Source organism: Palaemon carinicauda, chromosome 26, assembly GCF_036898095.1.
Source record: "Palaemon carinicauda isolate YSFRI2023 chromosome 26, ASM3689809v2, whole genome shotgun sequence".
Lineage (NCBI taxonomy): Eukaryota > Metazoa > Arthropoda > Malacostraca > Decapoda > Palaemonidae > Palaemon > Palaemon carinicauda.
Genome location: NC_090750.1, coordinates 100,602,257 through 100,612,896, shown reverse-complemented (window position 1 = coordinate 100,612,896; position 10,640 = coordinate 100,602,257).

The following is a 10,640-nucleotide window of genomic DNA, read 5'->3' as shown; positions in this document are numbered from 1 at the left end:
ATCTTACAAGAAATACTAAATTCTTGAAAGTCAAAATTGACAGATGAAAAAATTTAGGAAAACTTTGCTTGTAGGATCTCATGATTTGAAATCTCAATCCCACTGGATTGAATAAATAAATCCAGAAGATATCCCTACTCTAAAATTTAACAGAAACAGCCCAGTCTCTACATGAAACACCTCAGCCTCTACCTAAAATAGCCCACCCTCTACCTGGAATAACTCCTACCTGAAATAGCCCAGCTACCTAAAATAGCCCACCTTCTACCTGAAATAACCCACCTTCTACCTGAAATAACCCACCCTCTACCTACAATAACTCCTACTTGGCATATCCCAGCCTCTACCTTAAATAACCCACCCTCTATCTACAATAACTCCTACCTGAAATAGCCCACCCTTTACCGACAATAACTCCTACCTGAAATAGCCCAGCCTCTACCCAAAAAAGCCAAGCCTCTACCCAAAACATCAAAGACTCTACCTAAAATAGCTCATCCGCTACCTGAAAGAACTCCTACTTGACATATCCCAGCCTCTACCTGAAATAGCCCACCCTCTACCTGAAATAGCCCACCCTCTATCTACAATAACCCCTACCTGAAATAGCCCAGCCTCTACCCAAAGCAGCAAAGACTCTACCTAAAATAGCTCATCCTCTACCTGAAAGAACTCCTACTAGACATATCCAAGCCTCTACCTGAAATAGCCTACCCTTTACCTGAAATAACTCCTACCTGAAATAGCCCAGCCTCTACCTGAAATTGAAAAGCTTCTACCCAAAACAGCCCAGCCTCTACCTGAAACAGCCCAGCCTCTACCTGAAACAGCCCAGCCTCGACCCGAAATAGCCCATCCTCTACCCGAAAGAACTCCTACCTGAAATAACTCCTACTTAACATATCCCGGCCTTTACCTGAAATATCCCAGCCTCTACCTGAAATAGCCCAGCTTCTACCTGAAATAACTCCTACCTGAAATAGCCCAGCCTCTACCCAAAACAGCCCATCCTCTACCTGAAAGAACTCCTACGTGAATGAACTCCTACTTGGCATATCCCAGCCTCTACCTGAAATAGCCCAGCCTCTACCTGAAATAGCTCAGCCTCTACCTGAAATAGCCCAGCCTCTACCTGAAATAACTCCTACCTGAAATAGCCCAGCCTCTACCTGAAATAGCCCAGCCTCTACCTGAAATAACTCCTACCTGAAATAACCCAGCTTCTACCTGAAATAGCCCAGCCTTTACACAAAAAAGCCCAGCCTCTACCTGAAATAGCCCAGCCTCTACCTGAAATAGCCCAGCCTCTACCTTAAATAGCCCAGCCTCTACCTTAAATAGCCCAGCCTCTACCTGAAATAACTCCTACCTGAAATAGCCCAGCCTCTACCTGAAATAACTCCTACCTGAAATAACCCAGGTTCTACCTGAAATAGCCCAGCCTCTACCCAAAAAAGCCCAGCCTCTACCTAAAATAGCTCAGCCTCTATCTGAAAGAACTCCTACGTGAAAGAACTCCTCCTTGATATATCCCAGCCTCTACCTGAAATAACTCCTACCTGAAATAGCCCAGCCTCTACCGAAAACAGCCCAGCCTCTACCTGAAATAGCCCACCCTCTATCTGAAAGAACTCCTACTTGATATATCCCTGCCTCTACCTGAAATAACTCCTACATGAAATAGCCCAGCCTCTACCAGAAACAGCCCAGCCTCTACCAGAAACAGCCCAGCCTCTACCCGAAACAGCCCAGCCTCTCCCGAAACAGCCCAGCCTCTACCCGAAATAGCCCATCCTCTACCTGAAATAGCCCATCCTCTATCTGAAAGAACTCCTACCTGAAATAACTCCAACTTGATATATCCCAGCCTCTACCTGAAAGAACTCCTACCTGAAATATCTCAGCATCTACCTGAAGTAGCCTGCCCTCTACTGAAAGAACTCAAACATGAAATGACTCCTACTTGAAATAGCCCACCTTCTATCTGAAAGAACTCATACCTGAAAGAACTTCTAAAAGACTACCTGAAATAACTCGCACCCGAAATAACTCCTACCTGAATTAACTCCTACTTGAAATAGTCAAACCCCTCCCTGAAATATATTCTACAAGGACTACCACCAATTTCATAACTATGATTTCCACACTAAGATATTTCAAAGATGCCACCAAGTTTATGAGAATGAGATATAATTTAGCTCTAAAAAGACTTAATGTCAGCTTATGTAAGATTTCAATCTTAGTTATCGACATGGATTTAGATAGGCCTAAATTGATTTACAACTAAATTTTAGCCATCAACTATTCATTTAAAGCAATTTCTAATGGAAATTTAATGTATAAAAACTAAATTCATGAAACTAAAAATAAAAATTTAGGTAATTAGTAAGATAGCAATATAACTTAGCATACTGCCCAAGACTTAAAACTTTAACTAGATATTTAAATCTTCATTGTGAAAAAAACGTATTTGAATAGGAACAAATTCCTACACCCGATGGTCCAAAATGGTGTTCTAGAAGTTCCACTTGCTCTGAAGGACTTTACCAGGAGAGTCCGGATCCCACAGGACTAATGTGCATCATCCTTTTGATTGAAGGATCTTAAGCATCAAAACAGAGGGCCACATTAACCTGGAAGTCAAAAGTGTTAATATGAATTCACAAAAAAAAAAAAAAAAAAAAAAAAAAAAAAAAAAAAATACTAATAAAGATTTATGAAATACAAATTTAGTAGAGTTTTCAGTAATTTCTAAGCAAAATTATATATTTAATAAATCAATTCAATATACAACAAATTAGTGCCCCTAAAAGTAGGATGTTTTAGTCCCCAACACTAGGATATTTTAAGCCAACAAAAGTAAAATATTTTAAGAACACAAAATAAAATATTTTAGGCCTTCAAAATTAATATATTTCAAGTACCCGAAAGTAAGATATTTTAAGCTCAAAAGTAAGATATTTAAAGACCCAAAAGTAAGATATTTAAAGACCCAAAAGTAAGATATTTAAAGACCCAAAAGTAAGATATTTAAAAGATCCAATAGTAAGATATTTTAAACCCTCAAAAATATGTTTGAACTACTAAAAAGTAAAACTCTAAGCCCCTAAACTATTAAGATAATTTAAGCCACCAATACTATGATATTTAAAGACCCAAAAATTATGTTATTTAAAGAAGAGAAATTATGATATTTCAGGAAAAAAAAATCAGGTTATCTTAAGAACTAATAAAAGGATGTGCTCGAGTTCCTAGGTCAAGTTTTCAACAGTGAGCTCACAGAAATACGAGTAGAAAGACCTTCACTAAACAAAAATTAAACTAGGTTTAGAAGTAGGCGACTTATTTTACACCTAAACACAGTTATAGAACTAAACTCTAAACTTATTAGAGTTAAAAGCAATTTTTTTTAAGGAAAAAATTATCAATTTAATCTGAGATTTCTAACTAACGGGATTTACTAAAATGAAAAATAATCCAGCAAAAAAAAAAAAAAAAAAAAAAAAAAAAAATTTGAAAAAAAAATTAAAAATGTAGGATTCTTTCATCAAATACAGTTTGAATGAGTCCTATCACTTCAATTCTAATCTAATGACAAAATAAAAAATGCTCACTCAATAGAAAAGCAATGTCTATGAATACTAAATCTTCGATATCAGATTTATTTACTCAGTCTAGTCTAATATCCCTGTTCTGTACTCTTTTAACTTCACTCCAGTATTGTACTAAATGCCAAAAAATCTAACCTATGTTCTAGAAAGCATACAACTTTCAAACTAATTTGACCATCCAAACGAAGTTTACAGTATTACATCATTGGAAGTGTCATACTTAACTCGCTCATACAGAAGATCTTATCAGCACCATGTCTCAATTTCTTGAACATCAACGTCTGCACCTCCTCCAGGCTTCAGTGCCACATGGATATTGTACTAAGCAATCTGGATCACAAATCTGGAATGCATTGAAAAGGAAATTTCAACAGATTTTTTGCTTTTGCCTATTGTATCCAACTAATTTTTCAAAGAATTATTAAACTATACTTGCATTTAAATTTTTTCCTTTTCATGAAAAAAGTATTGATTTAATCAAAGCTTGCCAACTACCAGGAAATAGTAAAAAGAGAGAGAGAAAAAAAATAAGAAATTTTTTTTATGATATTTTGATCAAACACAGCCTAAGGGTTATCACTTCAGTTTTAGATTAAGAAAAATAAATCCTGTTGAATGGAACACCCCTTTCTAAAAACACAAAGGTCTTAGATAACTCCTATTTTACTCAGCATAATCTAATATTGTTTTGTACGTGATTGAGGAACTTCATACCAGCGCTAAATGCCAAAAATCTAACCTGTCTTCTAAAAAAACACAGAACCTTAAAACGGAGATTTTACCTTCCAGACAGAATTTACACCATCAGTTCAACTTTGATGATGCCATACTCAACTTGGCTCATAGAGAAGACAAGGATTCAAGCTCTTCTTGCAATTTCTCTTAACTCGTTGCACACAGCCTTTGTGTCCTCTTTCAGTCCTCATCATCATCATTTCAGCCTTCAAAAGTCCTTTGTTGGATGTAGGCCTTCCCCAGGTTTCTCCACAGACTTCTATCCCAAGCTATTCTTTGCCACTGTTGCTTATGTTGGTCTAAGTCATCTCGCCAGCGGGTTTTTTGTCTTCCTCGGTTTCTTGTGTATCCTCGGGGTGTCCAGAAGGTTGTTCGTGATGTCCATCGGTTGTCTGTCATCCTGGCAATGTGCCCTGCCCAGTTCCATTTGAGCTTGCTAATGGTCTCAAGGATATCCATTGCTTTAGTTTTTTGACGTATACATTTAGCTGTTTTTTCTATCCTTCCATGTTAGATTTAGCATAATTCTCTCATGTGCCCTTTGTATTGTTCGTAATTTAAGGGAAAGCTTTTTTGTTAGATTCCAAGTTTCGGCCCCATAGGTGACAGTGGGGAGGATACACTGATCATAGACTTTCATTTTTAAGATGATAGGAATATTCTTATTCTTTAACACTGTACTGGCTCTTCCAAACGCTTGCCAACTGAGGGTTATTCTTCTTTTTATTTCGCTCTCTTTCAGTCCTCAGTTCCACATTAATTCCGCACCAAGCCAACTGGAGCGCAGTTCTGGAAAGAATTGAAAAGGACACCTTAGCAACATTTTCACTTTTGCCTACTTCTATACTTAGACTAAAATTTCCCTAGAATAGTTTAAGACTCCTTCCAAGCTTAAACCACTTATTACTAGTTAACTATCTAATGTCAAAAGCTGAGTTTCATGCCAGGTATAAAAAAACGATTCAGTTACAAAATATCCATGATAGCCCCAACAAACAAGAGGTTTATTTGTTGAACAAGTTAAAATTCATTTATTGGATAGTCCATTTGTCAAAATGCACCACACCTCAATAAACTATTGGTCATAAATGAAGGGGAACATGTATAGTGAGGTACAGCCACTCATATAAGTTTATGGATGTCCGGGTGTTTGAGAGAGATTTATACTCCACACCTTTCTGGACGACAGGTATCTGGGAGTGCGAGACCGGTCAAATATTCAACTATACAGTTGACCGATTTCGCACTCCCAGACACCTGTCGTCCAGAAAGGGGTGAAATGGAAATCTCTCTTAAACACCCGGACATCCATCAACTTATATGAGTGACTGTACACACCTACTGAATAGTTTTTCCTTTACTTAACAAGTTAAAATTTCAGTAAAATTTCATAAATCACCAAGATCGTTGTACTGCAGTTTCATAGTAATGTTGAATATGACCATGGATGTGGTTAATCTCTTAACAGGTTTCCATTTGTTTTCAGAGCATTGCGAACTACAATTGTTCAAGTTATTTAAGAAGAAATAAATCATTTGACTTTTATAAATATTGTGGTAACAGTTTCTTTCTTTGATTTATTTGATTTCCATTTTCAGTTTTATCCTAATTTTTTCGTGTTTCTTTGTAAGCTGAACAAGACGTGTAAGACTGCACGATTTTAAATTAAGGAGCTGCAAGTTTTTTTGCAAACTGCTACAATGGCAATAGATCTTTAGATATTGGAAATCTGCATGCGCTAATGTTTTAAGAAGTCTCCTTTGTTTTTGCAGGGAAAGCTACATTGGAGATGAAACATTGGACGTATATATATATATATATATATATATATATATATATATATATATATATATATATTTATATATTTATATATTTATATATATATATATATATATATATATATATTTATATATATATATTCATTTATATATATAAATATATATATATATATATTTGTATATATATATATATATATTTGTATATATATATGTATATATTTGTATATATATATATATATATATATATATATATATATATATATATATATATATATATATATGAGTGTGTGTGAGTGTGTATAAAATGAAATAGTTAAGGTTATTGTTCGCAAAAGTCTGGTTGGAGTTTTAAGCGAGGCATTAACACGTTTTTCTTAACTATATAGAGGGTCCCACTTTCAGTTTAACACTAAGATTATAGTAAAAACTCTATAATGATGTTATGATAAACGATCTATGTTTTATGTTATGTTGTCAGTACTCTTTCAACTAGGCTCCACAAGGTACTAGAAGAGTTGGAAGACCCAGACCTACATGGCTGAGGACAATGAAGCGTAACGTAGATAATAGAGAAATATTGATTTGAAAGCTCAAGATAGAGACGTCTGGAGAAATGTAACTGAGGCCGTTTGTGTCAATAGCCGTAGGAGGAGATGATGATGATGATGATGATGATAGTATTCTTAATTAGGAAATATAATTATCATTCATAGAACTATATTTGATAAATGGTTTATAAACAAATTATCTTGATTTATCATCTTTTAAAATTGAATACTTTAAAGTGGATGTAGTACCTGATGCATAAAATCACCTTGAAGTTCAGTTTCAAGATTATTGAAGATAGGACGTCCAAAATATCTAAGAGAATTGCTACATATTGTGCAACCAACAAGTCGTGTTGACACGAGAATAGTTACAGATGGCTTCAAGTTGTTGGAACCTAGATATATGTCTACTGTAGGCTCTAGAGTATTAAATATGCGGCCCCGAAACTATATAATAGGTTCACAGTACATATTTGTAAGACTGAAGATGATATTAAGGCTTTCAAAGAAGATACTGAAGGCTTTCTCGTTTTCGAAGTGCTTCGATGATATGTGGATTTGACAATAAACACGGAATATGATGTGTGATACGATAAATACCTAGTAATGTATATGACAAATAGATCTTGTAGGTTCTGTAAGGTACAAGTTCCCCAATGTAATAGGACCAGGAAAACATCCTTTGAAGTCAAGTATCCTAACATACTAATATGGTTAAGCAAACTACGTATATTTCCTTCGAGCCAATACGCTTAGTAAATAAATAAAGTTTTGGCACAATTCAATAAAAGAGGGGCTCATTAAGAACACACAAGCTAAATTTGCGGTTACCAATGTAAATTTTTTTCACGACTGTTATTTGATATAATGATTGAATTCGGTATTAAATGACATTGAAGTTGATACATACATATATACATATTAAATTTTTTCTGAATAAGTTACAAGAATAAATTAAAAAAAAATTCACTCCTAATTCCTCTTAACACTCACGAGACGAAACAACAAGTCTCCACTGAACATGAAAATTAACACAATTGCCAAAACTGAAGAAAAATACGTCAATCAGGACCCACTTAAAAGTGAGTCCAGGTTTAAATCATGGACACAAATTTTGTAGTTCACAGATTATCATCAACCAAGATTTTGTGTACTGAAGAAACTCACGTATTACTTATTACCAGTTTTGCTTCACAAATCAATACGGGAGGTAATTTTTACATGAAAGTATTTATCGTCATTTTGGACATAAAAAAAAAAAAAAAGTTAGCAATTATCTTTACATTTAGATAACAGGGTTGTGATGGCCGATGTGATAACGTCCCTGACAGGTGAACACCAGACTGGGGTTTGAATCCCACTCAAACTCGTTAGTTTCTTTGGTCGCTGCGACCTCACCCTCCTTGTGAGCTAAGGAAGAGGGCGGGTTTGGGAGAGCCTATAGGTGTATCTGCTGAGTCATTAGCAGCCATTGCCTGGCCCTTCTTTGTCCTAGCTTGTGTGGAGAGTGGGCTTGGGCGCTAATCATAAGTATATATAGTCTCCCTAGGGCATTGATTTACTCACTAGGGCAATTTCACTGTCCCTTGCCTATGCCATTCATGAGTAGACTTTACTTTTACTTTTACTTTTACTTTTAGGGGTTTATTTCTCGCCCTCCACCAAACACTAAAGGTCTGTTCAGGCGGGCCTTGGTGTGTGAAAAAAATAATTTTTTTCCAGTTAATATTTTTCTCTGTATCGTTATCAGTTATTTCGCTAGCATTTGTATTCAGGCTTAATAGTTTTCAGGTCACTATTATAACACTTTCTAAAAAGATAAGTCTTCAGGTTTTTTCTTGAAAGCTGCCACATTATTGCTATTCTTGACATCGAGTGGAAGGTCGTTGAAGAGTCTCGGTGCAGCATAGCTGCGGGTAAAGACCTTTGCTTGGCAGACTGTAAACACAGACGAGGGACTAATAGTACTTATAATAATAAGCCTTATGTCATACCTAATGAGGTGGTTACAGTTGTCCAGTTGTCTGTCGACTGGATTATGAAAAACGAATTAATATGATTATTTCATTCAAATTAATTTGATCAGCGATGGTATTTTAGGAAAAATAAAATCGTGTTTTCAAATAGATTTGGGGACTGAATAAGTGTCCAGTGTTTTAGCAATTATTTTCTGAGAGAGAGAGAGAGAGAGAGAGAGAGAGAGAGAGAGAGAGAGATTTTACAATAATGCAGTTAAAAAGAGAGAGAGAGGCTTTACAATAATGCAGTTAAAAAGAGAGAGAGAGGCTTTACAATAATGCAGTTAAAAAGAGAGAGAGAGGCTTTACAATAATGCAGTTAAAGAGAGAGAGAGAGAGAGAGAGAGAGAGAGAGAGAGAGAGAGAGAGTTTTACAAGAATTCCATCATGCAGTTAGAAATACGTACACCACTCCCTCTCTCCCTCTCCCTCTCCCTCTCTCTCCCTCCCCCCCCCCCTCTCTCTCTCTCTCTCTCTCTCTCTCTCTCTCTCTCACAAGAATTCCATCATGCAGTTAGAAATACGTACACCACTCCCTCTCCCTCTCCCTCTCCCTCTCTCTCTCCCCCCCCCCCTCTCTCTCTCTCTCTCTCTCTCTCTCTCTCTCTCTCTCTCATAGGATCAACAGCTTTTAGAAGAATGGGATCTCAACGGTCAAATTAATCAACCAATATAGCCGAGAACCGTATGGAAAATCGGGGAAATAAATCCCCAGTTGGACTGAAGGATTTCGACGCGAAAAACGGATTTAAATCCACATGACTGGAAAGGATTGCTGGAAGAGTACCTGGAAGGGGTCACCATAGCAAGTTCTTACAAAAGGTCATTTTCAGATAAGTACAGTAGTTATGATGAGGTCACTTGTATGTGTTGGCTGGTAACACAGAGAGAGAGAGAGAGAGAGAGAGAGAGAGAGAGAGAGAGAGACATAAAATAAGTGTTAATGCAACCTTAACAAACCTATCATTAACTGGTATTTACCGACTTCATTCTTCGGCAAACCAAGGCAACTATGTAACAGCCACGATCAAAGCGCTACAGACAGATAGTCAAATCTTTTCATTTGTTTCTTGCACGCAATCTTAAGTTAACCTTGATCAAATTTCCTTAAAATCCAGCTAAAAAAAGCCTCGTTCTTTTAAATGGATTAAAATCTCGAAAATATCATGGGAAAAGTAACTGAATTATATGATTTAATCCAAGATTTCTTGGTAGGAATGTAAAAAAAGAAAAAAAAATACAATTTCTTGCCTAAATACATTCCAATGATATCAAATATGTGATATACGAAGTACGAGTTTGCTCCATACACGTATGTTCAAAGACATTTAAAATCAGTGAATTTGATGTTAATGAATATATCTGACTAAGACTTGTTTCGATGGAGAGATTTGAAGAGAGAAATGCATGGGAGAAATATACAGCCAAAGTCTTATTAAGAATGCATAAGTAGCAACAGACATGGATAAGCTATGTAGTCTTTTAAATGGTCTAATGGGAAATGTTCAAGAAATAGCCGATAAATTTCTAGAAATTCTAAAAGCAAAATAAAAAATATTCAAATTAAGATTGGTGTTAAACCAGACCCACATATAAGATAAAAGTTTTAATGATGAAGTCATCAGGATGTTTTAAGGGGTCTAAAAAACAAATTATGATGGTAATATCTAAACTAATTAGAGTAGAATACTTTCGTAGTCTTACTGATATTTTAAGAATTGTAGTTACTACTGTTGGCTTCGTGTGGATATCCACAATCTGAGACAGTGACTAACAGCCACACCTATTTCAGATCTATCCTTCATGGCAAAAGTGCTAAAGTATGTCATTCTTGAACTGTTGATTAGTTATTTGTAAAGTATGAAACATTGCCGGATAACCAGCCAGCATACAGACAATTATATTCTACAGAGAAAACTATGTGCAGTATTATAAATATGATTTACTGGC